Source organism: Arachis stenosperma, chromosome 2 (genome assembly GCF_014773155.1).
Source record: "Arachis stenosperma cultivar V10309 chromosome 2, arast.V10309.gnm1.PFL2, whole genome shotgun sequence".
Lineage (NCBI taxonomy): Eukaryota > Viridiplantae > Streptophyta > Magnoliopsida > Fabales > Fabaceae > Arachis > Arachis stenosperma.
The window spans coordinates 45622989-45647907 of NC_080378.1; the positions used below are offsets into that span (position 1 = coordinate 45622989).

Sequence of the window (24919 nt, forward strand, 5' to 3'; positions counted from 1 at the left end):
AATTTGAATTTTCAGCTAGGTTGCATCGATGCAAACATCTTTGCATCGATGCAACAAGTCGTCGCATGCTTTGCATCGATGCAAGATGAGTGTGCATCGATGCAAACCTTAAAGAATGGCTTAAAATCACTTCAAAATACTTAGGATTGATCTCAAACTTGTTGGAGTCAATTCCTATGCTTTTGTACCTTTGAAAACAAGTTTTAAACCATTTGGCTAGCATCGAATTGCAAGATGTGCATCAAACATTTTGTGAGTGTGTGTTGAGAGATTTAGCAATTGGTTCTTAACAAGAAGTTACCTAAGTCCTAAGACACTATACTTGTCTTCAAATGTTGTGGACTTGAGTTTCTTGTTGTTGTTGTGTTGCTTTCAACTCTTCATTCCTCAACGTTGAATGTTGGTTGATCTTTTAACATGCTTGTTCATTCAAGTTGTTTGTTGGTTTGTCTTTCATGTCGTTTGTTGGTTTGTCATTCATCAAAACCTACGAATACAAACTTCGCATACAAGCAACATGATTTACAATTTCCCCCTTTTTGATAATGACAAACCAATTTTGAGGATATGCATTTATAAATGATTTTGAAAGCAACACTAATGCACTTTGTTTTATAGAAAGCTTTGGAGAAGACTTCACAAAAAAATTTTGCAGGAGTTCCCCCTAAATATGTGCATTTGTTCCCTTAAAGGGCGTTTATCAAAGAAAACGATTTAGATATCAAAGTTTTTGTTTAGCGGAAGTCTTTTTGAAATCATTGTTTCGCAAACTTATTTCTTCTTTTCAAATCCTCAAACTTCTTCTTTTTCAAAAGTTCAAAACTTCAAATATCCTCAAACTTTTCTTCCCCCTTTTGACATTATCAAAAAGAAAGGAGTTTGAAATGTGTCATAGAAGCATGCATAAAACAATGAATTTTTTTTTTAAGTTCAATTTCTCTATTAATCTCAAGGATGAGATATTCCCCCTTTCGAAAAGAATTTGATTTCCTCTTTTTATATATAACAAGCATGCATAATTCCCCCTAAAGAAGTGAATATATCAAGGCATGCACATTAACTTAAAATAGGGGTACCAAGCCTATTTTGAGTTATTCACCAAATAAGCATACCAGCATTAATCATTAAACAAAATTATGAAGGAAATATCAAAGTATTTAAACCATAATAGAAATCCTTAGCTTACTAGGAGTTAGTTTAACAATTCATATAATCAATAAACATAAAGCAAAAAAAGTGACTTGATGAAGAGGAGACAATCAATCTTGGTCTTCATCATCATCATTATCCTCTTCATACGGTAGGTGGATGCCGAAATGCTCATATAAGTCATCAATACGACGATCCAAGCGACTCGTGCGATGATCTACACGAGACACACAACGATTAAGTGCTTCAAGTTGCCTACCATGCTCTACTTCAATCCTTTGGATGTTTTGGTTGATGGATTGTAATTCTCTCATTACATCAACCAAGGAGGGTGGTTCTTGAGCTTGAGGTGCTTCTGGAGGAGCTTGCTCTTGAGGACCTTGTTCATCAACATTTCTTCTTCCTATTTTGTTGAGAATATGAGTGTTGATACAAGATTGAGGTGGTACTTCCTTGGCAATCTCATTTGATACATCAATACCAACATAATCAAAGACTTTAGACCATAGGCAAAGGAAGCCTAATCCACCATTCCTATCCTTCATCTTGAGCCTAATCATATGTTGTACTATAAGTATGGCCAATTAATCTTAATCCCATTCATCATAGCCCACATGACAATCAAATCTTCATCATTTACATTCGCATGCCCGGATATTCTAGGTTGCAATACATAGGTGACTAGATATAACAAAGTTCTATGTTCCGCACTCATTGAATTGCAACTAATTTTGGAGTGAGCTCCTTGTACAAGGTTGAACAAATGCATGGCATTGTCCTTTGAATAACCCCATTCATCAATTGGGGTTTTACCACCTTGAAACAAGTCACCTTGATTTGGCAACTCCCAAATGGTGGCTAACTCATCACCATCTAGCCTATAATCCTTTCTTCCTATCTTGAAGAATAATGTGAAATTTGATTCATCTTCCTCATCAATCTCAATCATGAGTGTACTATAGGCTATGGCAACTAAATCCGGATAATATTTACTCTTAATTTGAACAAAATCCATGAGGCCTTGATGAACTAGAATAGCCTTAAGAGTATCAAACTTATGAATGACAAGAAGGGTTGGACCCAAATACCTCGGAGGAATTTCCTTTCTTCCGGCGAGCCTTGCCTCATAGAATTGAAGATCTTCATTAGAAGCAAAGTACCTTGCCAAAGGATGATCATTTGGAGGTGGAACCACACTTGAAGAGCCTTTTGACTTCTTGATGGTTCTCTTGATTCTAGGCATTGTGGATGATTTTGTTTTATGGGTTTTGTAGAGGAGAATGTGGGGACTTCAAATATGTAATTTGTTTGTAGTGGGTATCTAAGTTTTGTGAGTTGTATGAAGCTATATGTGAGCTTGTTTTGGAGGTTATGGAGGTTTGAATGTGGGGATATGAGTTGTGAGGTTGAAGATGATGAAAAAGTGGGGTTTTGTTGCTCAAAAATGCCAAATTCACGTGTTTTTGTGCAATTTGGTCGTGTTTGCATCGATGCAATAGGCTTTGCATCGATGCACATAGCACGTTGTGTGCTTTGCATCGATGCAAAGCTTGGTTGCATCGATGCAACATGCATCATTTTGCCCAAAATCACCAAATTTTCATCCTTTGGTGGTTCTTTCTTCAATCCTTTGAGTTCCATCATGTATATACTCACTTAAACCATTATAAACTTCAATTTGTTGATCCTCCATTGTTTATAATCTTCAAATTCCTCAATCTACCTCAAGATTAATCACTCATTCATCAACTCATAAACCTACAAACAATGGCTAATTGGATATCTCCAATGCTTAAGTTAGTAAGAGATACAAAAATAGCAATATAAATACAATGAATTCAAACAAATCATATTAGATTAGAATCCAAGATACCAAGTTCATTTCGGATGTTAAAAAAACTTTCTTTACATAAAGGTTTAGTGAAGATGTCCGCTAGTTGTTTACTAGTTTCGACAAATTCAATAACCACATCACCCTTTTCAACATGGTCTCTTATGAAGTGATGTCTAATCTCAATATGCTTGGTTCTTGAATGTTGAACCGGATTCTTGGTTAAATTTATTGCACTAGTATTATCACATTTGATAGGAATTTGATCAAGCATGAGTCCATAGTCCACAAGTTGTTGTTTCATCCATAAAATTTGGGCGCAACAACTACCGGCGGCTACATACTCGGCTTCGGCGGTAGACAAGGCTACACTTACTTGTTTCTTACTATGCCATGAAACAAGAGAGTTTCCTAGCAAGTGACAAGTGCCGCTAGTGCTTTTCCTATCCAATTTGCAACCGGCAAAATCGAAATCGGAATAACCAATCAAATCACAAGTGGATCCTTTCGGATACCACAATCCAACATTTAATGTTCCTATGAGATACTTCATAATCCTTTTCACCGCACTTAAGTGAGATTCCTTAGGATTAGCTTGGTATCTCGCACACATGCATACACTAAACATGATATCTGGCCTACTTGCCGTTAGATAAAGTAATGATCCTATCATGCCTCTATACTTCTTTACATCTATGCTTTTACCTTGTTCATCTTTGTCAAGGTAGCAAGTAGTGCTCATTGGTGTGTCCATTGCCTTAGCATTGTCCATTCCAAATCTTTTGAGCAGTTCCTTGCAATATTTGGTTTGGCTAACGAAAGTTCCTTCTTTTCCTTGTTTGATTTGAAGACCAAGGAAGAAGTTGAGTTCGCCCATCATGAACATTTCAAATTCACTTTGCATGAGGTTTGAGAAAAACTTGCAAAGTGATTCGTTAGTTGAACCAAATATTATGTCATCGACGTAAACTTGTACCAAAAGGATTTTTGTTTTCAATCAAGATAAATAAAGTTGTATCAACCTTCCCTCTTCTAAAACCATTTTCTATTAAAAACTTGCTCAAACGTTCATACCAAGCTCTTGGAGCTTGTTTAAGACCATAAAGAGCTTTCTTGAGTTTAAAAACATGATTAGGATTTTCATAATCCTCAAAACCGGGAGGTTGTTCAACATATACTTCTTCTTGAATGAAACCATTAAGAAAGGCACTCTTAACATCCATTTGATAAAGTTTGAAGTTATAAGAGGATGCAAAAGCAAGTAACATCCTAATTGCTTCTAATCTAGCTACGGGAGCATAAGTTTCGTCATAATCAATGCCTTCCTCTAGATTATAACCTTTGGCTACTAATCTAGCTTTGTTTCTAACAATTGTACCATTTTCATCGAGTTTATTTCTAAAAACCCATTTTGTTCCTACAATTGTTTGATTACTTGGTTTAGGCACCAATTCCCAAACGTCATTTCGTTTGAATTGGTTAAGCTCCTCTTGCATTGCCATAGCCCAATGTTCATCATCAATTGCGGACTCAATGGTAGATGGTTCATTTGAGAAACAAAAGCACTATATGCAAATAAATTTCTAAAAGTGGATCGAGTTGTTACCCCTTTCGAAACATCACCAATGACGTTGTCTAGAGATGATCCTTTGAAGTACGCCAATCCTTTGGAAGTGCATTTATTTGTGCTTGTGATGGTTCAATTTCTTCAACTTGAACACTATCCTTTGTTGAGCTTGTAGAGGCTTCATTTAAATCTTTTTCTTTGTCTTCACCATTCAAATTTAGTGAATCAAAGTTTTCTACATTTTCATCAAAATCTTTTCTAGCACAACAACGGTTAGTTTCATCAAAAGCGACATGAATACTTTCTTCCATAGTCATGATGCGTTTATTATATACTCTAAAAGCTTTGCTAGTTAAAGAGTAGCCTAAGAAGATTCCTTCATCAGCCTTAGCATCAAATTTGCCTAAGTTATCTTTTCCATTATTTAGAATAAAGCATTTACAACCAAAGACGTGAAGGTGGGAAATATTTGGCTTTCTTCCTTTGTACAATTCGTACGGTGTTTTCTTAAGAATAGGTCGAATGATAATCCTATTCATAACATAACACGCGGTACTAACCGCATCCGCCCAAAAGTACTTAGGAATATTAGCCTCATTGAGCATAGTTCTCGCCATTTCTTCTAAATGACGATTTTTCCTTTCAACCACACCATTTTGTTGTGGTGTTCTAGGAGAGGAAAAATTATGCTCAATGCCATTTTCTTCACAAAAAGTTTCAAAAAGATTGTTTTCAAATTCTCCACCATGATCACTTCTAATAGATGATATATGCAAATTCTTTTCATTTTGAATAACTTTGGCTAATCTTTGAATGCTCGAAATGCATCACTCTTGTTTGCTAGGAACAAGGTCCATGTAAATCGAGAGTAATCATCAACAATAACTAAAGCATAGTAATTGCCACCAAAGCTCATAGTCCTAGAAGGACCAAATAAATCCATGTGCAAAAGTTGTAATGGCCTTGTTGTTGAAACAATGTTTTTGGATTTAAAGAGGCCTTTACTTGTTTTCCCTTTTGACATGCGTCGCAAAGGACGTCTTTTTCAAAACGTAGCTTTGGTAAGCCAATTACTAACTCTTTAGAGACCAATTTGCTAAGATGGTCCATGTTAGCATGAGCTACTCTACGATGCCATAACCAAGTTTCATCATTTTACTAACAAGGCATTTCACATCATTTGAGGAAACTTCATTTAGATTAATCATGTATACATTGTCAACACGGTGCCCAATTAGCACAATTTCATTAGTGTCTTGCCTTTTTATCAAACAACATTTTGAATCAAAGATGACTAAGTTTCCTTTGTCACAAAGTTGGCTAACACTAATGAGATTATGTTTGAGACCTTTGACAAGTATAACATTATCTATGGAGGTAGAAGAATTTTTACCAACTTTTCCAACGCCGATTACTTTGCCGGTGTTGTTGTCTCCATAGATCACGTTTCCTCCGTTTGTAGGCTCTATTGCGGTGAACTTTGATTCATCGCCGGTCATGTGTTTGGAGCATCCCTATCAACATACCAATTTGTATCCTTAGCTCCAACACGTACCTACAAAACAATTAAAATTGGGATTTAGGTACCCAAGTGAATTTGGGTCCTTAATGGTTAGTATGAGCATAATGCCCATAAGGTGCCCATCTCGTATCTTGACTATGAAAGTTTATATGTTTAATTCTAGTAAAGCATACGGGTGCTATATGACCTACTTTATTACAATAATGACATATGACATTTGGATTATGCATCCTATGCATGTTTCTAAATGGTTGCCTAGGTTGTTTCCTAAATGCAACATCTTTTGATCTATATGCATTGTGATTATAATTTCTAAATGAAGCATGTTGAGGAGGATGTTTAAAGGCTTCATTCCTTTTAGGCATGCTTGCCTTTTGGGCTTGCGGTTGCCTAATAGGAGTTTTAGTATTTTTAAATTTTCCTTTTTCAAAACCTAAACCTTCCTTATTATGAACATGCTTTTGGTTTTTCAACATTTTATCTAAGTTCTTTGAAGATTCATTGAACTTAGCTAAAGTGTTCTTAAGATTTGTAATTTCATTTTCATGCATTTTACAAGATTTGTATGGATCACTACTTGTGCTACACTTATCTTTTCCAAGATTGATATTCTCATTTTTCAACATCTCATTTTGTTTTAAAAGATCCATATTCTTTTTCTTTAGGAGAGAATAATCTTGGGTAAGTTTTGTGTACACCTCAAGTAAGGCATCATATTCATCTTGTAAATTAAAAGAAGTGGAGTTGTCATCACTAACCTTTTCTTCGCTTGCCATTAAGCAAAGATTTGCAACCTCGTCGTCATCGGAGTCGGATTCATCCTCGTTCTCCCATGATATGTATGCTTTCTCCTTCTTCTTAAATTTCTTGTTTTTGTCCTCCTTTTGAAGTTTTGGACAATTGGGTTTGATGTGTCCAACTTCTCCACACTCATAGCATTTTGGTACCTTTGTTTTGCTCTTGAAGTTTTTCTTCATTGCAAACTTATTGAATCTTTTTAATAAGAGTGCAAATTCTTCATCTCCTTCTTCTTCATTATCATCACTCTCTTCTTGTAGTGATGTTGTTTTAAGGGCGAGACTTTTCTTCTTGCTTTCTTCACCTTTTTGTCTATTTAGCATAGTCATTTCATAGGTGAGAAGATTACCTCGTAGTTGATCAAATGTAAGTTGATCATAGAGCCTTCCTTCCACAATGGCGTTCACTTTGGAGTTCCATTTTGGTGTAAGGCTTGTAAGCACCTTGGTCACAATTTGTTTATCATTGTATTTTGTGCCAAGCATGCTTAGATTGTTGAAGATCTTGGAGAGTCTTTCAAGAGCTTCTTCAATGCTCTCTTCATCTTTCATTTTAAAATTTTCCCATTCATGAACCAACATAAGTACCTTTGATTTTTTAACGTGGTCGGCTCCTTCGTAAGTGATTTGGAGTTTATCCCAAATCTCTTTAGCGGTTTCACATGTAGAGATCTTCATATAATCATGCTTGTTAAGTGCACAATGAATGAAGTTGATGGCTTTATCATTCATTGCCACTTTCTTCCAATCATCGTCACTATATTCATCTTCTCCTTTCGGTACTTGCTTTGAGACGGAGACTTCTCCTTCTTTAGCGCTTGTTGTCTTTGTTGGAATGTGATTTCCATTCTCAATCACTTTCCAAATTCTCACATCTTGAGAACGGATCCAAATTCTCATCTTATTTTTCCAATAAGAGTAATTTGTTCCGCTAAAAAGAGGAGGTCTAGCGGTTGAGTTACCTTCACTAGTGTTGTTGTTGTTAAAGCTTGTGCTTGCCATGATCTTTTCCCTTAAACGGTTAAGTCTTTCAAAGGGTTAAGCTCTGATGCCACTTGTAGAACCTATGCAAAATTACTCAAGAGGGGGGGGGGTGAATTGAGTATTGCAACAACAATGAATCTTTTTGCGAAAGTTAAAGACAATATACAAAAGTGTTATTGTACTAGTATTTTTCCAAGAGCTTAACTCAATTGCTAAGCATTTATAAGGAGCTTTTACTTTCCAATAGACACCAACTCAAATAAATTGATCAAGCTTTTCACCAATCGGACTTAAGCTATTCCTTAAGTACTTACGAAGCTACTTTTCGATCACAATTTATTTGCTCAAAGGTAAAAGACAATAATATTGAAGAGATGAGTTTGGAGAGATGCAAACGCTATTTAGAGTGGTTCGGCACAATCCTTGTCCTACGTCCACTTTCTTTCTCAATCGCTATTGAGAAGTTCCACTATTGCCAAGCTTCAAGGTGCTCGCGCAAAACCTTTTACAATCCGAGTCCTTAGTTTCTAACACCTCACGGTATATGATCACCACTCGTATACTAAACCACTCCACTTAGAGATACCTTCTCTAAGATTTGCCTTGAGTACTTAGTATACCTCTTTAGTATCCTCACCAACTATAGTGTTTATAACTCTTGACTCAACCTTGGAGATCACACTCCAATTTACAAAGTGTACAAGAAAACAATTCTCAAAGAATTGTTGAGACAAAATGAGTACTCTCTAGAAGAGTGTATGATTACAAGTTTAGCACTATTGAACCAATTGATATTGCTCTCTCAAATTGTGTATTATAACACCTTAAAAAATGTGTAGAATGAAAGAATATGAACAAGATAGTTTACAAATACTCAAGTATATGAAATAAGGCTTCAATCCATCTATTTATAGACTCCCCAAACCTTAGAAACGTTGGGGAGTTAATGGGATGGAGCCTTTTTGTCAAAACTAGCCATTTTTTATGTTTTTGAATCATTTGCATCGATGCATAACACTTTGCATCGATGCAAATGTGTCTTTGAAGCTGAAATTTGAATTTTCAGCTAGGTTGCATCGATGCAAACATCTTTGCATCGATGCAACAAGTCGTCGCATGCTTTGCATCGATGCAAGATGAGTGTGCATCGATGCAAACCTTAAAGAATGGCTTAAAATCACTTCAAAATACTTAGGATTGATCTCAAACTTGTTGGAGTCAATTCCTATGCTTTTGTACCTTTGAAAACAAGTTTTAAACCATTTGGCTAGCATCGAATTGCAAGATGTGCATCAAAACATTTTGTGAGTGTGTGTTGAGAGATTTAGCAATTGGTTCTTAACAAGAAGTTACCTAAGTCCTAAGACACTATACTTGTCTTCAAATGTTGTGGACTTGAGTTTCTTGTTGTTGTTGTGTTGCTTTCAACTCTTCATTCCTCAACGTTGAATGTTGGTTGATCTTTTAACATGCTTGTTCATTCAAGTTGTTTTTTGGTTTGTCTATAATGTCGTTTGTTGGTTTGTCATTCATCAAAACCTACGAATACAAACTTCGCATACAAGCAACATGATTTACAGAAAGAAGAAAAGAAGGAGAAGAAGAAAAGAGAGGAGAGTGAGAGGAGATGGATTCGGCCAAGGTATAGAAGAGGGGGTTGAGTTGTGTGAAAATGAAGTAGAATGGAAGGGTATATATAGGGAGAGGAGAGAGTGAAGTTTCGGCCATATAGGGTGGGATTAGGTGGGAAAGAAAATTTGAATTTGGAAGGTAGGTGGGGTTTATGGGGAAGAGTGGATGGATGTGAATGGTGAAGAGGGTAATTGGGAAGAGAGATTGAGGTGATTGGTGAAGGGTTTTTGGGAAGTGTGACATGGGGAAGAGTAAAATAGGATTAGGAGGTAAGGTGGGAATATAGTAGGTGGGGATCCTGTGGGGTCCACAGATCCTGAGATGATCCTGTGGGGTCCACAGATCCTGAGGTGTCAAGAAATTCCATCTCTGCACCAAATAGGCATGTAAAATGCCTTTGCATACCATTCTGGCATTTAAACGCCGAGTGGTGCACGTTCTGGGCGTTCAACGCCCATGTAAAGCATGTTTTTGGCGTTGAACGCCAGTTTCATGCTTGTTACTGGCGTTCAGCGCCAGTTTTTCTTCTAGGCACATTCCTGGCGTTCAGCGCCAGAATGTTGCTTGTTTCTGGCTTTCAGCGCCAGATTCATGCTCTGTTCTGGCGTTGAACGCCAGCCAGATGCTCCTTACTGGCGTTGAACGCCAGCCTGTGCTTCCTCCAGGGTGTGATTTTTCTTCTGCTGTTTTTGATTCTATTTTTAATTTTTATATTTTTTTCGTGACTCCACATGATCATGTACCTAATAAAACACAAAATAACAATAAAATAAAATAAAATAAAAATTAGATAAATAAAATTGGGTTACCTCCCAACAAGCGCTTCTTTAATGTCAATAGCTTGACAGTGGCTCTCATGGAGCCACAAGGTGATCAGGTCAATGTTGTATAGTCCCAACACCAAACTTAGAGTTTGGATATGGGGTCTTAACACCAAACTTAGAGTTTGGTTGTGGCCTCCCTACACCAAACTTAGAATTTGACTGTGGGGGCTCTTCTTGACTCTGAACTGAGAGAAGCTCTTCATGCTTACTCTCTTTTGTCACAAAGGGATGGCCATGTGCCTTAAACACAAGGTAGTCCCCATTCAATTGAAGGACTAATTCACCTCTGTTGACATCTATCACAGCTCCTGCTGTGGCTAGGAAAGGTCTTCCAAGGATGATGCATTCATCGTCTTCCTTCCTAGTGTCTAAGATTATGAAATCAGCAGGGATGTAAAGGCCTTCAACCTTTACTAACACGTCCTCTACTATTCCATAAGCTTGTCTCAATGACTTGTTTGCCAATTGTAATGAGAACAAGGTAGGTTGTACCTCAATGATCCCCAGCTTCTCCATTACAGAGAGTGGCATAAGATTTATCCCTGACCCCAGATCACATAGAGCTTTTGCAAAGGTCATGGTGCCTATAGTACAAGGTATCAAAAACTTGCCAGGATCTTGTTTCTTTTGAGGTAGAATTTGCTGAATCCAGGTATCCAGTTCACTAATGAACAAGGGAGGTTCACTTTCCCAAGTCTCATTACCAAACAACTTGGCATTCAGCTTCATGATAGCTCCTAAATATTGAGCAACTTGCTCTCCAGTCACATCTTCATCCTCTTCAGAGGAAGAATAGTCTTCAGAGCTCATGAATGGCAGAAGAAGATTTAATGGAATCTCTATGGTCTCTATATGAGCCTTAGATTCATTTGGATCCTTAATAGGAAACTCCTTCTTGCTTGAGGGACGTCCCAGGAGGTCTTCCTCACTAGGATTTTCGTCCTCCTCCTCCCTTGTGGCATTCGGCCATATTGATTATATCAATGGCCTTGCACTCTCCTTTTGGATTCTCTTCTGTATTGCTTGGGAGAATACTGGGAGGGGTTTCAATGACTTTCTTACTCAGCTAGCCCACTTGTGCCTCCAGATTTTTGATGGAGGATCTTGTTTCACTCATGAAACTGAAAGTGGCCTTTGACAGATCAGAGACTAGATTGGCTAAATTAGAAGTGTTTTGTTCAGAATTCTTTGTCTGTTGCTGAGAAGATTATGGAAAAGGCTTGCTATTGCTCAGCCTATTGCGTCCACCATTGTTAAAGCCTTGTTGAAGCTTTTGTTGATCCTTCCATGAGAAATTTGGATGATTTCTCCATGATGAATTATAGGTGTTTCCATAAGGTTCACCCATGTAATTAACCTCTGCCATTGCAGGGTTCTCAGGATCATAAGCTTCTTCAGAAGCTGCCTCTTTAGTACTGTTGGATGCATTTTGCCATCCATTCAGACTTTGAGAAATCATGTTGACTTGCTGAGTCAACACTTTGTTCTGAGCCAATATAGCATTCAGAGCATCAATTTCAAGAACTCCCTTCCTTTGAGGCGTCCCATTATTAATGGAATTCCTCTCAGAAGTGTACATGAATTGGTTATTTGCAACCATGTCAATAAGCTCTTGAGCTTCTGCAGGTGTTTTCTTTAGGTGAATAGATCCACCTGCAGAATGGTCCAATGACATTTTCAAAAATTCAGAGAGACCATAATAGAATATATCTAATATGGTCCATTATGAAAACATGTCAGATGGACATCTTTTGGTCAGCTGCTTGTATCTTTCCCAAGCTTCATAGAGGGATTCACCATCTTTTTGTTTGAAGGTTTGAACATCCACTCTCAGCTTGCTCAGCTTCTGAGGAGGAAAGAATTTATCCAAGAAGGCTGTGACCAGCTTATCCCAGGAGTCCAGGCTATCCTTGGGTTGTGAATCCAACCATATTCTAGCTCTGTCTCTTACAGCAAAAGGGAAAAGCATGAGTCTGTAGACTTCAAGATCAACTCTATTCGTCTTTACAGTCTCACAGATCTGCAAGAACTCAGTTAAAAACTGATAAGGATCTTCAGATGGAAGTCCATAAAACTTGCAGTTTTGTTGCATTAAGGCAACTAGCTGAGGTTTCAGCTCAAAGTTGTTGGCTCCAATGGCAGGAATGGAGATGCTTCTTCCATCAAATTTAGACGTTGGCTTTGTGAAGTCACCAAGCATTCTTCTTGCATTATTATTATTTTCGGCTGCCATCTCCTTCTCTTGTTCGAAAATTTCTGAAAGGTTGTTTCTGGATTGTTGTAATTTAGTTTCTCTTAGTTTCCTTTTCAGAGTCCTTTCAGGTTCAGGATCAATTTCCACAAGAGTGCCTTTTTCCCTGTTCCTGCTCATATGAAAGAGAAGAAAACAAGAAAAGAAGAGGAATCCTCTATGTCATAGTATAGAGATTCCTTTATGTTAGTAGAAAAAGAAAGGGGAGAAGAGTGAAGAAGAATGGGTGAAGAGAAGTGTTAGTAATTAAATAATTAAAGAGAAGAAGAGAAGAGGAAGAGAATTTGAAAATAATTTAAAAAGGGGTTAGTGATTTTCGAAAATTAGAGATAAGATGTAATTAAAATTAAAACATGAAACAATTAGTTAATTAAAAAGAATTTTTGAAAAAGGGGTGAGATATTTTCGAAAATTAGAGAGGAAAGAGTAGTTAGGTGGTTTTGAAAAAGATAAGAAACAAACAAAAAATTAATTAGTTAGTTGAAAAATATTTTAAAATCAAATTTGAAAAGATAAGAAGATAAGATAAGATAAGATATTTTTGAAATCAAATTTTGAAAAAGATAAGATTTTTAAGAAAAAGATATTTTGAAAAAGATTTAATTTTAAAATTAAAATTAATTACTTAACTAACAAGAAACTAAAAGATAGGATTCTAGATTTTAAAGATTGAACCTTTCTTAACAAGAAAGTAACAAACTTCAAATTTTTGAATCAATCACATTAATTGTTAGTGTAATTTCGAAAATTTGATATAAAGATAAGAAAAAGATTTTGAAAAGATAAGATTTTTAAATTTTGAAAATTTGACTTGACTTGTAAGAAATAACTAATTTTTAAAAATTTTTGATCAAGTCAACCCAAAATTTCGACAATTTGGAGGGAAATAAAGAAAAGATATTTTTATTTTGATTTTTGAATTTTTAAAGATGAGAGAGAAAAACACAAACATGACCCAAAACTTAAAAATTTTGGATCAAAACACATGATGCATGCAAGAACACTATGAATGTCAAGATGAACACCAAGAACACTTTGAAGATCATGATGAACATCAAGAACATAATTTTGAAAAATTTTTGATGCAAAGAAAACATGTAAGACACCAAACTTAGAAATCTTTAATGCATGGACACTAACAAACAAAAAATGCATATGAAAAATAACAAACAACACAAAACAAGAAAACATCAAGATCAAACAAGAGGACTTATCAAGAACAACTTGAAGATCATGAAGAACACTATGAATGCATGGAATTTTCAAAAAATGCAAGAAAAATTTTTAAAGCATGCAATTGACACCAAACTTAAAAAAATTGACTCAAGACTCAAACAAGTAACACCAAATATTTTTGATTTTTATGATTTTATGATTTTTTTGGATTTTTATTAATTTTTTTTCGAAAATATTTTTGGAAAAACGAAAAAGAAAAGAAAAATTTTGAAAAAGATTTTTGAAAAGAAAATTACCTAATCTGAGCAACAAGATGAACCGTCAGTTGTTCAAACTCAAACAATCCCCGGCAACGGCGCCAAAAACTTGGTGGACGAAATTGTGATCACATCAATGTAGTACTCTTTGTTATTGTATGGAATCATTATTATGGCTCTTGGCTATATGTGGACACAACTCCGTTCAACTTAACCAGCAAGTGTACTGGGTCATCCAAGTAATACCTTACGTGAGTAAGGGTCGATCCCAAAGAAATTGTTGGTATGAAGGAAGCTATGGTCACCTTGTAAATCTCAGTTAGGCAGATTAAATGGTTATGGGTTTTGAAAATTAATAATAAATAGAAAATAAAAAGGGATAGAAATACTTATGTAAATCAATAGTGGGAATTTCAGATAGGCATGTGGAGATACTAGAATCCTTTCGAATCTCTACTTTCTTATTGCTGTCATCCAATCCTTCTTACTCCTTTCCATGGCAAGCTGTATGTAGGGCATCACCATCATCAATTGCTACTTTTAATCCTCTCGGGAAAATGGTCCTATGCGCTGTCACTGCACGGCTAATCGTCTGGAGGCATCACCCTTGTTAATAGCTACATCCCATCCTCTCAGTGAAAATGGTCCAAATGCTCTGTCACAGCACGGCTAATCATCTGTCGGTTCTCAATCAGGTTGGAATAGAATCCATTGATTCTTTTGCGTTTGTCATCACGCCCAGCCTTCAGGAGTTTGAAGCTCGTCACAGTCATTCAATAACAAAATCCTACTCGGAATACCACAGACAAGGTTAGACTTTCCGGATTCCCAGGATCCTACTCGGAATACCACAGACAAGGTTAGACTTTCCGGATCCCCATGAATGCCGCCATCTATCTAGCTTATGCCACGAAGATTCTGTTGGGGAATCTAAGAGATATGCGCCCGTCCTAAGGTAGAACGAAAGTGGTTGTCAGTCACGCGCGTTCATAGGTTAGAATGATGATGAGTGTCACGGATCATCACATTCATCAAAGTGTTGTGCAACGTATATCTTGGAATAAGAATAAAAGAGAATTAAATAGAAAGTAATAGTGATTGTATTGAAACTTGAGGTACAGCAGAGCTCCACACCCTTAATCTATGGTGTGTAGAAACTCCACCGTTGAAAATACATAAGTGAAAGGTTCAGGCATGGCCGAATGGCCAGCCCTCCTGAATGATCAAAAGACCGAATGATCAAAGACTAAACAGTCAAGAGATTAAACTGTCAAAAGATTAAACTGTCAAAAGATTAAACTGTCAAAAGATGTCTAATACAATAGTAAATTATCCTATTTATACTAGACTAGCTACTAGGGTTTACATGAGTAAGTAATTGATGCATAAATCCACTTCTGGGGCCCACTTGGTGTATGCTTGGGCTGAGCTTGATCTATCCACGAGCTGAGGCTTCTCTTGGAGTTGAACTCCAAGTTATAACGTGTTTTGGGCGTTCAACTCCGGATCATGACGTGTTTCTGGCGTTTAACTCCAGACAGCAGCATGTACTTGGCGTTCAACACCAAGTTACGTCGTCAATTTCCGAATAAAGTATGAACTATTATATATTGCGGGAAAGCTCTGGATGTCTACTTTCCAACTCCGTTGAGAGCGCACCATTTGGAGTTCTGTAGCTCTAGAAAATCCATTTCGAGTGCAGGGAGGTCAGATTCCAATAGCATCAGCAGTCCTTTTGTCAGCCTTTTTCAGAGTTTTGCTCAAGTCCCTCAATTTCAGCCAGAAATTACCTAAAATTACAGAAAAACACACAAACTCATAGTAAATTCCAGAAATATGAATTTAACATAAAAACTAATGAAAACATCCCTAAAAGTAGCTTGAACTTACTAAAAACTACCTAAAAATAATGCCAAAAAGCATATAAATTATCCGCTCATCACTCACCAAACATACATACCTTGTAAAGCAAAGCTTCTTTACCTATTCTCCCATATTTTTCCCACTTTTGATGTTACATGCTCATGCATTAGTTTTAATTTTTTCCCATGTGCATTGCTTTATTTTGTATTTGGGGAATTCTTTTGTATCCCCTTTATTCAATTACTGAATTATATTTTTTTTAATGCACATGGTAATTCAATTATTTTGATTTCACATGAGCATGCTTCCCAAAAATTTTATTTTGAATTATTTCATTCTTTTCAACTTCCCACCCTTTGTTTTTATCATCCATGTTCCCGATAGGTTTCCCACACTTAAACAATTACACAATTTTTATCTTAAGCTAACCAAGAATTCAACTTGGGATTTTAAATTTGTTTTTCTGCTTAAGGCTAGTGTTGTGGTTTATAGAATAAGAGGGAATTAAAGGCTCAAGGGGGCTAATAAGGGTGATGTAAAAGGTAGGCTAATTTTGGGATAAGTGAGCTAGAATCAAATAATGGCCTCAATGATATGCAAGCATGTAAATATATTAAATATTGGACATATAGAATGGAAGAAAGCAAAGATTACAATTATAAAGAAGAAAACACACAAGAATAAAAATTTATGGTTAAATAATGTAACCATGTAAATAAGCTCAAAATCTCACAGGTTGTGTGTTCTTTGGCTCAAAAACCATGTTCCAAATACAACTTCAAACAAATTTAACACAAAAATTTTCAATTTAAATTAGTGAATTTTTTTAAAAATAGGATCTTAAAAAGAAACTTATTATTTTAACCAAGCAGTAGCTAAATGCATAAAATCAAACAAACATGCAATTAAACATGCAAATGCAATAATGAACAAACAAAGAAAATAAAACAATGGTGTTGAAAAGAAGAAAATAGCTAACCCATGGAGATCGGTATCGACCTCTCCACACTTAAAGATTGCACCGTCCTCGGTGCATGCTAAGATATACAAGTGGACGGGTTGCTTCAACTGGGGCTCTTTTTGTTCTTTTTCTTGCCGGTGATTTGGGAGTAGCTTTCTCTTTACCCTTCTTGGTGGCCATCCTGAAAAGGGAAAAAGAAAGTAACTTTTAGAGCTAAGAGTTAGAGCAAGGAAGAGAGCGGGAAAGGTGGTAATCAATGCACAATAAAGAAGAATGACGTTAACACACGCTCATGAGTACATGTGAAAAGTCATCAATGGAAAATAGCTAGTGCATATGATAACAAGTGAATGCAAGGTGTTTATTGGCATGCTGGCAAAGGCATGAGTAGCATAGATCAAGCATTCAATGTCCAAGTTAGATTACCAAATCTTTCAAACTAACAACATGTTTGTAATAACAATTATATTTAATTAATAAAATATAAAAAGGGTTTTGTGAAAAGCAAGCATTTATAGTAGTAGATTAAAAGAAATCTTAAAAATAGTGCATAATGCCATACGGGCGTTTTCACAAACACATAGCATGCATGGTAAATAAGCTATTTGAAAGTATTAAATTGAACATGCAAGCAACCCTTTAAAAAGTAATATATAATTGTCAAATAATCCACAAAAATATAGAAAAAAACAATGACCCAAATAAAATTCCAACACCAATGAAAATAATGCAATGAATGAAAATATGCAATTAAGTAAAAGAAAATGAAAAATAAGAAGAATGAGAAGGGAAAGAAGGGAAGAAGAAGTAAGTAAGAAAGGAGGGAGGAAAAAATTAGGATTGAGGAAGAAAAGATAAAATATTTTGGCATATTAGGTTAAGGTGTGTGATGAGCGGATAATTTATACACTTTTTGGCATTGTTTTTAGTATGTTTTTGGTATGATCTAGTTAGTTTTTAGTATATTTTTATTAGTTTTTAGTTAAAATTCACTTTTCTGGACTTCACTACGAGTTTGTGTGTTTTTCTGTGATTTCAGGTATTTTCTGGCTGAAATTGAGGGACCTGAGCAAAAATCTGATTCAGAGACCAAAAAGGACTGCAGATGCTGTTGGATTCTGACCTCCCTGCACTCGAAGTGGATTTTCTGGAGCTACAGAAGCCCAATTGGCGCTCTCTCAACGGCGTTGGAAAGTAGACATCCTGGGCTTTCCAGCAATATATAATAGTCCATACTTTGCCCAAGATTTGATGGCCCAAACCGGCGTTCAAAGTCACCTCAAGAAATCCCAGCGTTAAACGCTGGAACTGGCACCCAAATGGGAGTTAAACGCCCAAACTGGCACCAAAGCTGGCGTTTAACTCCAAGAAGAGTCTCTACACGAAAAATGCTTCATTGCTCAGCCCAAGCACACACCAAGTGGGCCCGGAAGTGGATTTTTATGTCATTTACTCATTTCTGTACACCTTAGGCTACTAGTTTTCTATAAGTAGGACCTTTTACTATTGTATTAAGAATCATCATCTGATCTTTGGAACCTTTTTCTTTAGATCTTTTGATCACTTTGGGAGGCTGGCCTCACGGCCATGCCTAGACCTTGTTCTTATGTATTTTCAACGGTGGAGTTTCTACACACCATAGATTAAGGTGTGGAGCTCTGCTGTACCTCGAGTATTAATGCAATTACTATTGTTCTTCCATTCAATTCCGCTTGTTCTTTGTCCAAGATATCACTTGTTCTTCAACATGATGAAGGTGATGATTGACGCCCATCACCATTCTCACTCATGAACAAGGTGACTGACAACCATTCTTGTTCTACAAGCATCTGAGGCTTAGTGAATATCTCTTGGATTCCTGATTGCACGATGCATGGTTGATCGCCTGACAACCGAGTGCTCGCCTGACAAACGAGCCAACCATTCCGTGAGATCAGAGTCTTCGTGGTATAGGCAAGAACTGATGGCGGCATTCAAGAGAATCCGGAAGGTCTAACCTTGTCTGTGGTATTCTGAGTAGGATTCAATGATTGAATGACTGTGACGTGCTTCAAACTCCTAGCAGGCTAGGGCGTTAGTGACAGACACAAAAGTATCGATGGATATTATTCCGGCCTGAACGAGAACCGACAGATGATTAGCCTATGCTGTGACAGAGCATCAGGGACGTATTTTCACTGAGAGGATGGGAGGTAGCTGCTGACAACAGTGAAACCCTACATGAGCTTGCCATGGAAAGGAGTAAGAAGGATTGGATGAAGGCAGTAGGAAAGCAGAGAGACGGAAGGGAAGGCATCTTCATGCGCTTATCTGAAGTTCCTACCAATGAATTGCATAAGTATCACTATCTTTATCTTTATGTTATTTTCATTCATCATCATATACATTTGAGTTTGCCTGACTAAGATTTACAAGATGACCATAGCTTGCTTCAATACTAACAATCTCCGTGGGATCGACCTTACTCACGTAAGGTATTACTTGGACGACCCAGTGCACTTGCTGGTTAGTTGTGCGAAGTTGTGTAATGCCATGGTATTGAGCTACCACGTTTGTGGAGCCATTACCGGGGATTATGAGAGTTGTGAAAAAGTATTGTTCACAATTTCGCGCACCAAGTTTTTGGCGCCGTTGCCGGGGATTGTTCAAGTTTTGAGCAAGCTTTTGGTAACAATGCCTGGGATTGTTCTAGTTTGGACAACTGACGGTTCATCTTGTTGCTTAGATTAGGTATTTATTTTTTTTCGAAATTCTTGAAGATGAATTCTAGAGTTTCATGATGATTTGTTGAAGTCTGGCTGGCTGAGAAGCCATGTCTAATCTCATTGGACCGAGGTTTCAACTTATCACCACAAGAGCTTGTTGATTTTCATCAATTTTGCTTTTGGAGCAGTGATCTGCTAAGGCTTGGCTGACCTTTGGTCATGTCTAGTGTTTTGGACCGAAGCTTTCTTTGAAAGCTTGGCTGGCTGTGAAGCCATGTCTAATTCCTGGACCGGAGTCTTAGACTAGCATTGTACTGATTCCTGGAATTCTCATTAAGAATTTTGATATCTTTTTTCCACTTAATTTTCGAAAAACACAAAAAAATTATAAAATCATAAAAACCAAAAATATTTGATGTTTCTTGCTTAAGTCTAGTGTCTCATCTTAAGTTTGGTGTCAATTGCATGCATTCATTCATGTGTCTTAAGGATCTTCAAGTAATTCTTGATGATTTCTTACTCTGATCTTTGAATTCTTTTGGCTTGAGTGTTTATGTGTCTCATATAGTGTCAGTAGTATACAAACTGCTAAGTTTGGTGTCTTGCATGCATTGTTATTTCATTCTTGTTGCATTTTGATTATTAAAAACCCAAAAATATTTTTAATTTGTGTCTTTTCAAGTCAATGATACAAAGAATTGAAGATTCAGAACATACTGCAGAGGAATTATACAAAAAAAGCTGAGCATTCAAAAATGCCCAGTGAAGAAGACAGACTGGCGTTTAAACGCCAGCCAGGGTACCTGGTTGGGCGTTTAACGCCCAAAGAGGTAGCATTTTGGGCGTTAAACGCCAGAATGTATACCATTCTGGGCGTTTAACGCCAGGATGGTGCTAGGAGGAAGATTTTGTTTTCAAAATCAATTTTTTTCAAGTTTTCAAAGTTTTTTCAAATCAAATCTTTTTCAAATCATATCTTTTCAATCAAATGTTTTCAAAATCAATTTCTTTCCTTTTTCAAAGATACTTCCTAACAATTAATGATTTGATTGAACATCTCAAATTTGTTACCTTTTCTGTTGAGAAAGGTTTAATGTTTGAATCATATCTTTTCTTGTTAGGCAAGTCACTAATTTTCAAAATCAAATCTTTTAAAATAATTTTCAAAACATATCTTTTAAAATTGTTTTCAAATCATATCTTCTCAATCACATTTTTTTTAAAACCAATCATATATTCTCAACCACATCTTTTTCAAAATAGTTTTTAATCAAATCTTTTTGACTTCTAATTTCAAATCCTTTTTCAAAAATCTTTTGATTTCTTTCTTACTTTTATTTTCGAAAATCAATTAAGTGTTTTTCAAAATGTTTTCAAAATCTTTTTAATTGAATTTTCGAAAATCCTCTTCCCTCTCTCTCACATCCTTCTATTTATGGAGTACTACTCCTTCTTAATGCACAATTCGAACTCTATCTCATCAAGTTCGAATTCTTCTACCTTCTTTCTTCTATTTTTCTTTTCCTCTGACACTTCAAGGAATCTCTATACTGTGACATAGAGGATTCCACATTTTTCTTTTTCTCTTCTCTTTCATATGAGCAGGAGCAGAGACAAAGGCATTCTTGTTGAAGCTGACCCTGAACCTGAGAGAACCTTGAAGCGAAAGCTAAGAGAAGCTAAAGCACAACTCTCTGTTGAGGACCTGACCGAATTCTTCAAGGAAGAAGAACCCATGGCAGCCGAAAACAACAATAATGCCAACAATGCAAGGAAGGTGCTGGGTGACTTCACTGCACCTACTCCTGATTTCTATGGGAGAAGCATCTCTATCCCTGCCATTGGAGCAAACAACTTTGAGCTTAAGCCTCAATTAGTTTCTCTAATGCAACAGAATTGCAAGTTCCATGGACTTCCAATGGAAGATCCTCATCAGTTCTTAGCTGAATTCTTGCAAATCTGTGACACAGTCAAGACTAATGGGGTTGACCCTGAGGTCTATAGATTGATGCTATTCCCTTTTGCTGTAAAAGATAGAGCTAGAATATGGTTGGATTCTCAACCTAAAGAAAGCCTGGACTCTTGGGAAAAGCTAGTCAATGCCTTCTTGGCAAAGTTCTTTCCACCTCAAAGATGGAGTAAGCTTAGAGTGGAAGTCCAAACCTTCAGACAGAAGGATGGAGAATCCCTCTATGAAGCTTGGGAAAGATACAAACAATTAATCAGAAGATGTCCCTCAGACATGCTTTCTGAATGGAGCATCATAGGCATTTTCTATGATGGTCTCTCTGAACTATCCAAGATGTCTTTGGATAGCTCTGCTGGAGGATCTCTTCATCTGAAGAAGACGCCTGCAGAGGCTCAAGAGCTAATTGAAATGGTTGCAAATAACCAATTCATGTACACTTCTGAAAGGAATCCTGTGAACAATGGGACTAGTCAGAAGAAAGGAGTTCTTGAGATTGACACTCTGAATGCCATACTGGCTTAGAACAAGATATTGACTCAACAAGTCAATTTGATTTCTCAAAGTCTGTCTGGAATGCAAAATGCACCTGGCAGTGCTAAGGAAGCTTCATCTGAGGAAGAAGCTTATGATCCTGAGAATCCTTCAATGGAAGAGGTGAACTACCTAGGAGAACCCTATGGAAACACCTATAATTCTTCATGGAGAAATCATCCAAATCTCTCATGGAAGAATCAAGAGAGACCTCAACAAGGTTTCAATAATAATGGTGGAAGAAACAGGCTTGGCAATAACAAACCTTTTCCATCATCTTCTCAGCAACAGACAGAGAGTTCTAAGCAGAGTACTTCTGACTTAGCAACAATGGTCTCTGATCTAATAAAGACCACTCAAAGTTTCATGAATGAAACAAGGTCCTCCATCAGAAATTTGGAAGGACAAGTGGGTCAGCTGAGCAAGAAAGTTACTGAACTCCCTCCTAGTACTCTCCCAAGTAATACAGAAGAAAATCCAAAAGGAGAGTGCAAGGCCATAAACATGGCCGAATATAGAGAGGAAAGAGAGGAGGTGGACGCCACTGAGGAAGACCTCAATGGGCGTGCACCAATCCCCTCTGAGTTCCCCAATAAGGAACCATGGGAATCCGAGTCTCAAAATGAGACCATAGAGATTCCATTGGACTTACTTCTGCCTTTCATGAGCTCTGATGAGTATTCTTCCTCTGAAGAGGATGAGTATGTCAATGAAGAGCAAGTTGCTAAATACCTTGGAGCAATCATGAAGCTAAATGACAAGTTATTTGGAAATGAGACTTGGGAAGATGAACTTCCCTTGCTCACCAAAGAACTGGATGACTTGTCTAGGTAGAAACTGCCTCAGAAGAGGCAGGATCCGGGGAAGTTTTCTATACCTTGTACCATAGGCACCATGACCTTCAAGAAGGCCTTGTGTGACTTAGGGTCAAGTGTAAACCTCATGCCCCTCTCTGTAATGGAGAAATTAGGGATCTCTGAGGTGCAAGCTGCAAAAATCTCACTAGAGATGGCAGACAACTCAAGAAAACAAGCCTATGGACTTGTAGAGGATGTTCTGGTAAAAGTTGAAGACCATTACATCCCTACTGATTTCGTAGTCCTAAAGACTGGGGAGTGCATGGATGAATCCATCATCCTTGGCAGATCCTTCCTAGCCACAGCAAGGGCTGTGATAGATGTTGATAGAGGAGAGTTGATCATTCAAGTGAATGAAGAATCCTTGGTGTTTAAGGCCCAAGGACATCCCTCTATCATCATGGAGAGGAAGCATGAAGAGCTTCTCTCAAAACAGAGCCAAACAGAGCCCCCACAGTCAAACTCTAAGTTTGGTGTTGGGAGGCCACAACCAAACTCTAAGTTTGGTGTTGAACCCCCACATTCAAACTCTAAGTTTGGTGTTGGGAGGTTCCAACACGGTTCTGAGTATTTCTGAGGCTCCATGAGAGTCCTCTGTCAAGCTACTGACATTAAAGAAGCGCTTGTTGGGAGGCAACCCAATGTTTTATAGTTAACTATTTTCTTTTGTTATTTTATCTTTTTTGTAGGTTGATGATCATAAGAAGTCACAAAAACAATGAAAAAAGCAAAAACAGAATGAAAAACAGGAAGAAAAACAGCACACCCTGGAGGAAGATGCTGCTGGCGTTTAAACGCCAGTAAGCCTAGCAGTTGGGCGTTTAACGCCCAGTCTGGCACCATTCTGGGCGTTTAACGCCAGAAAGGGGCACCAGACTGGCGTTAAACGCCAGAAAAGGGCTAGAACCTGGCGTTAAACGCCAGGAATGGGCACCAGCCCGGCGTTTAACGCCAGAAATGGCTCAAAACGTGAATTTTGATGCCATTTGGTGCAGGGATGACTTTTCCTTGACACCTGGTGCACGAAATTGCAATAACACTTTTTGCAATCCCGCACAACTAACCAGCAAGTGCACTGGGTCGTCCAAGTAATACCTTGCGTGAGCAAGGGTCGATCCCACGGAGATTGTCGGCTTGAAGCAAGCTATGGTTATCTTGTAAATCTTAGTCAGGAGATCAGAAATTATCAGGATTGATTGTGAAAAGCAAAAGAACATGAAATGGTTACTTGTTTTGCAGTAATGGAGAGCAGGTTGAGGTTTGGAGATGCTCCATCTTCTGAATCTCTGCTTTCCTACTGTCTTCTTCTTCAGTCACGCAAGTCTCCTTCCATGGCAAGCTCGTATAGGGTTTCACTGTTGTCAGCAGCTACCTCCCATCCGCGCAGTGAAAGCTAATGCACGCACTCTGTCACAGTACTGCCAATCACCGGTTTGGTTCCCTCCCCTACCGGAATAGAATCACTCTTTTGCGTCTGTCACTAACGCCCAGTAGGTTACAGGTTTGAAGCACGTCACAGTCATTCAATCATTGAATCCTACTCAGAATACCACAGACAAGGTTTAGACCTTCCGGATTCTCTTGAATGCTGCCATCAGGTCCTGCCTATACCACGAAGATTCCGATTAAAGAACCCAAGAGATAACTACTCAATCTAAGATAGAACAGAGGTGGTTGTCAGGCACATGTTCATGGTTGAGAATGATGATGATTGTCACGGATCATCACATTCATCCGGATTAAGAACAAGTGTTATCTTAGAATGGAAGCAAGCATGATTGAATAAGAAACAGTAGTAATTGCATTAATCCATCAAGACACAGCAGAGCTCCTCACCCCCAACCATGGGGTTTAGAGACTCATACTGTGGAAGTAAACGTGTACAAATGTTATGAGGTCATAAGGTACGGATACAATGTCAAAAGATCCTATAAGTAGTAAACTAGTGTCCTAAGGTTTACAGAAATGAGTAAATGACAGAAAAATCCACTTCCGGGCCCACTTGGTGTGTGCTTGGGCTGAGCAATGAAGGAATTTCGTGTA

At 37.5% G+C, this 24919-nt stretch overlaps 1 non-coding gene across 1 annotated transcript; it reads right to left on the minus strand.

The window, feature by feature from the left end:
* Positions 1 to 21659: 21659 nt before the first annotated feature.
* LOC130964425 (small nucleolar RNA R71) lies at positions 21660 to 21767 on the minus strand. The gene has a single exon (XR_009080520.1). It is a non-coding gene; the product is annotated as a small nucleolar RNA R71 (small nucleolar RNA).
* Between the last annotated feature and the right edge of the window lie 3152 nt (positions 21768 to 24919).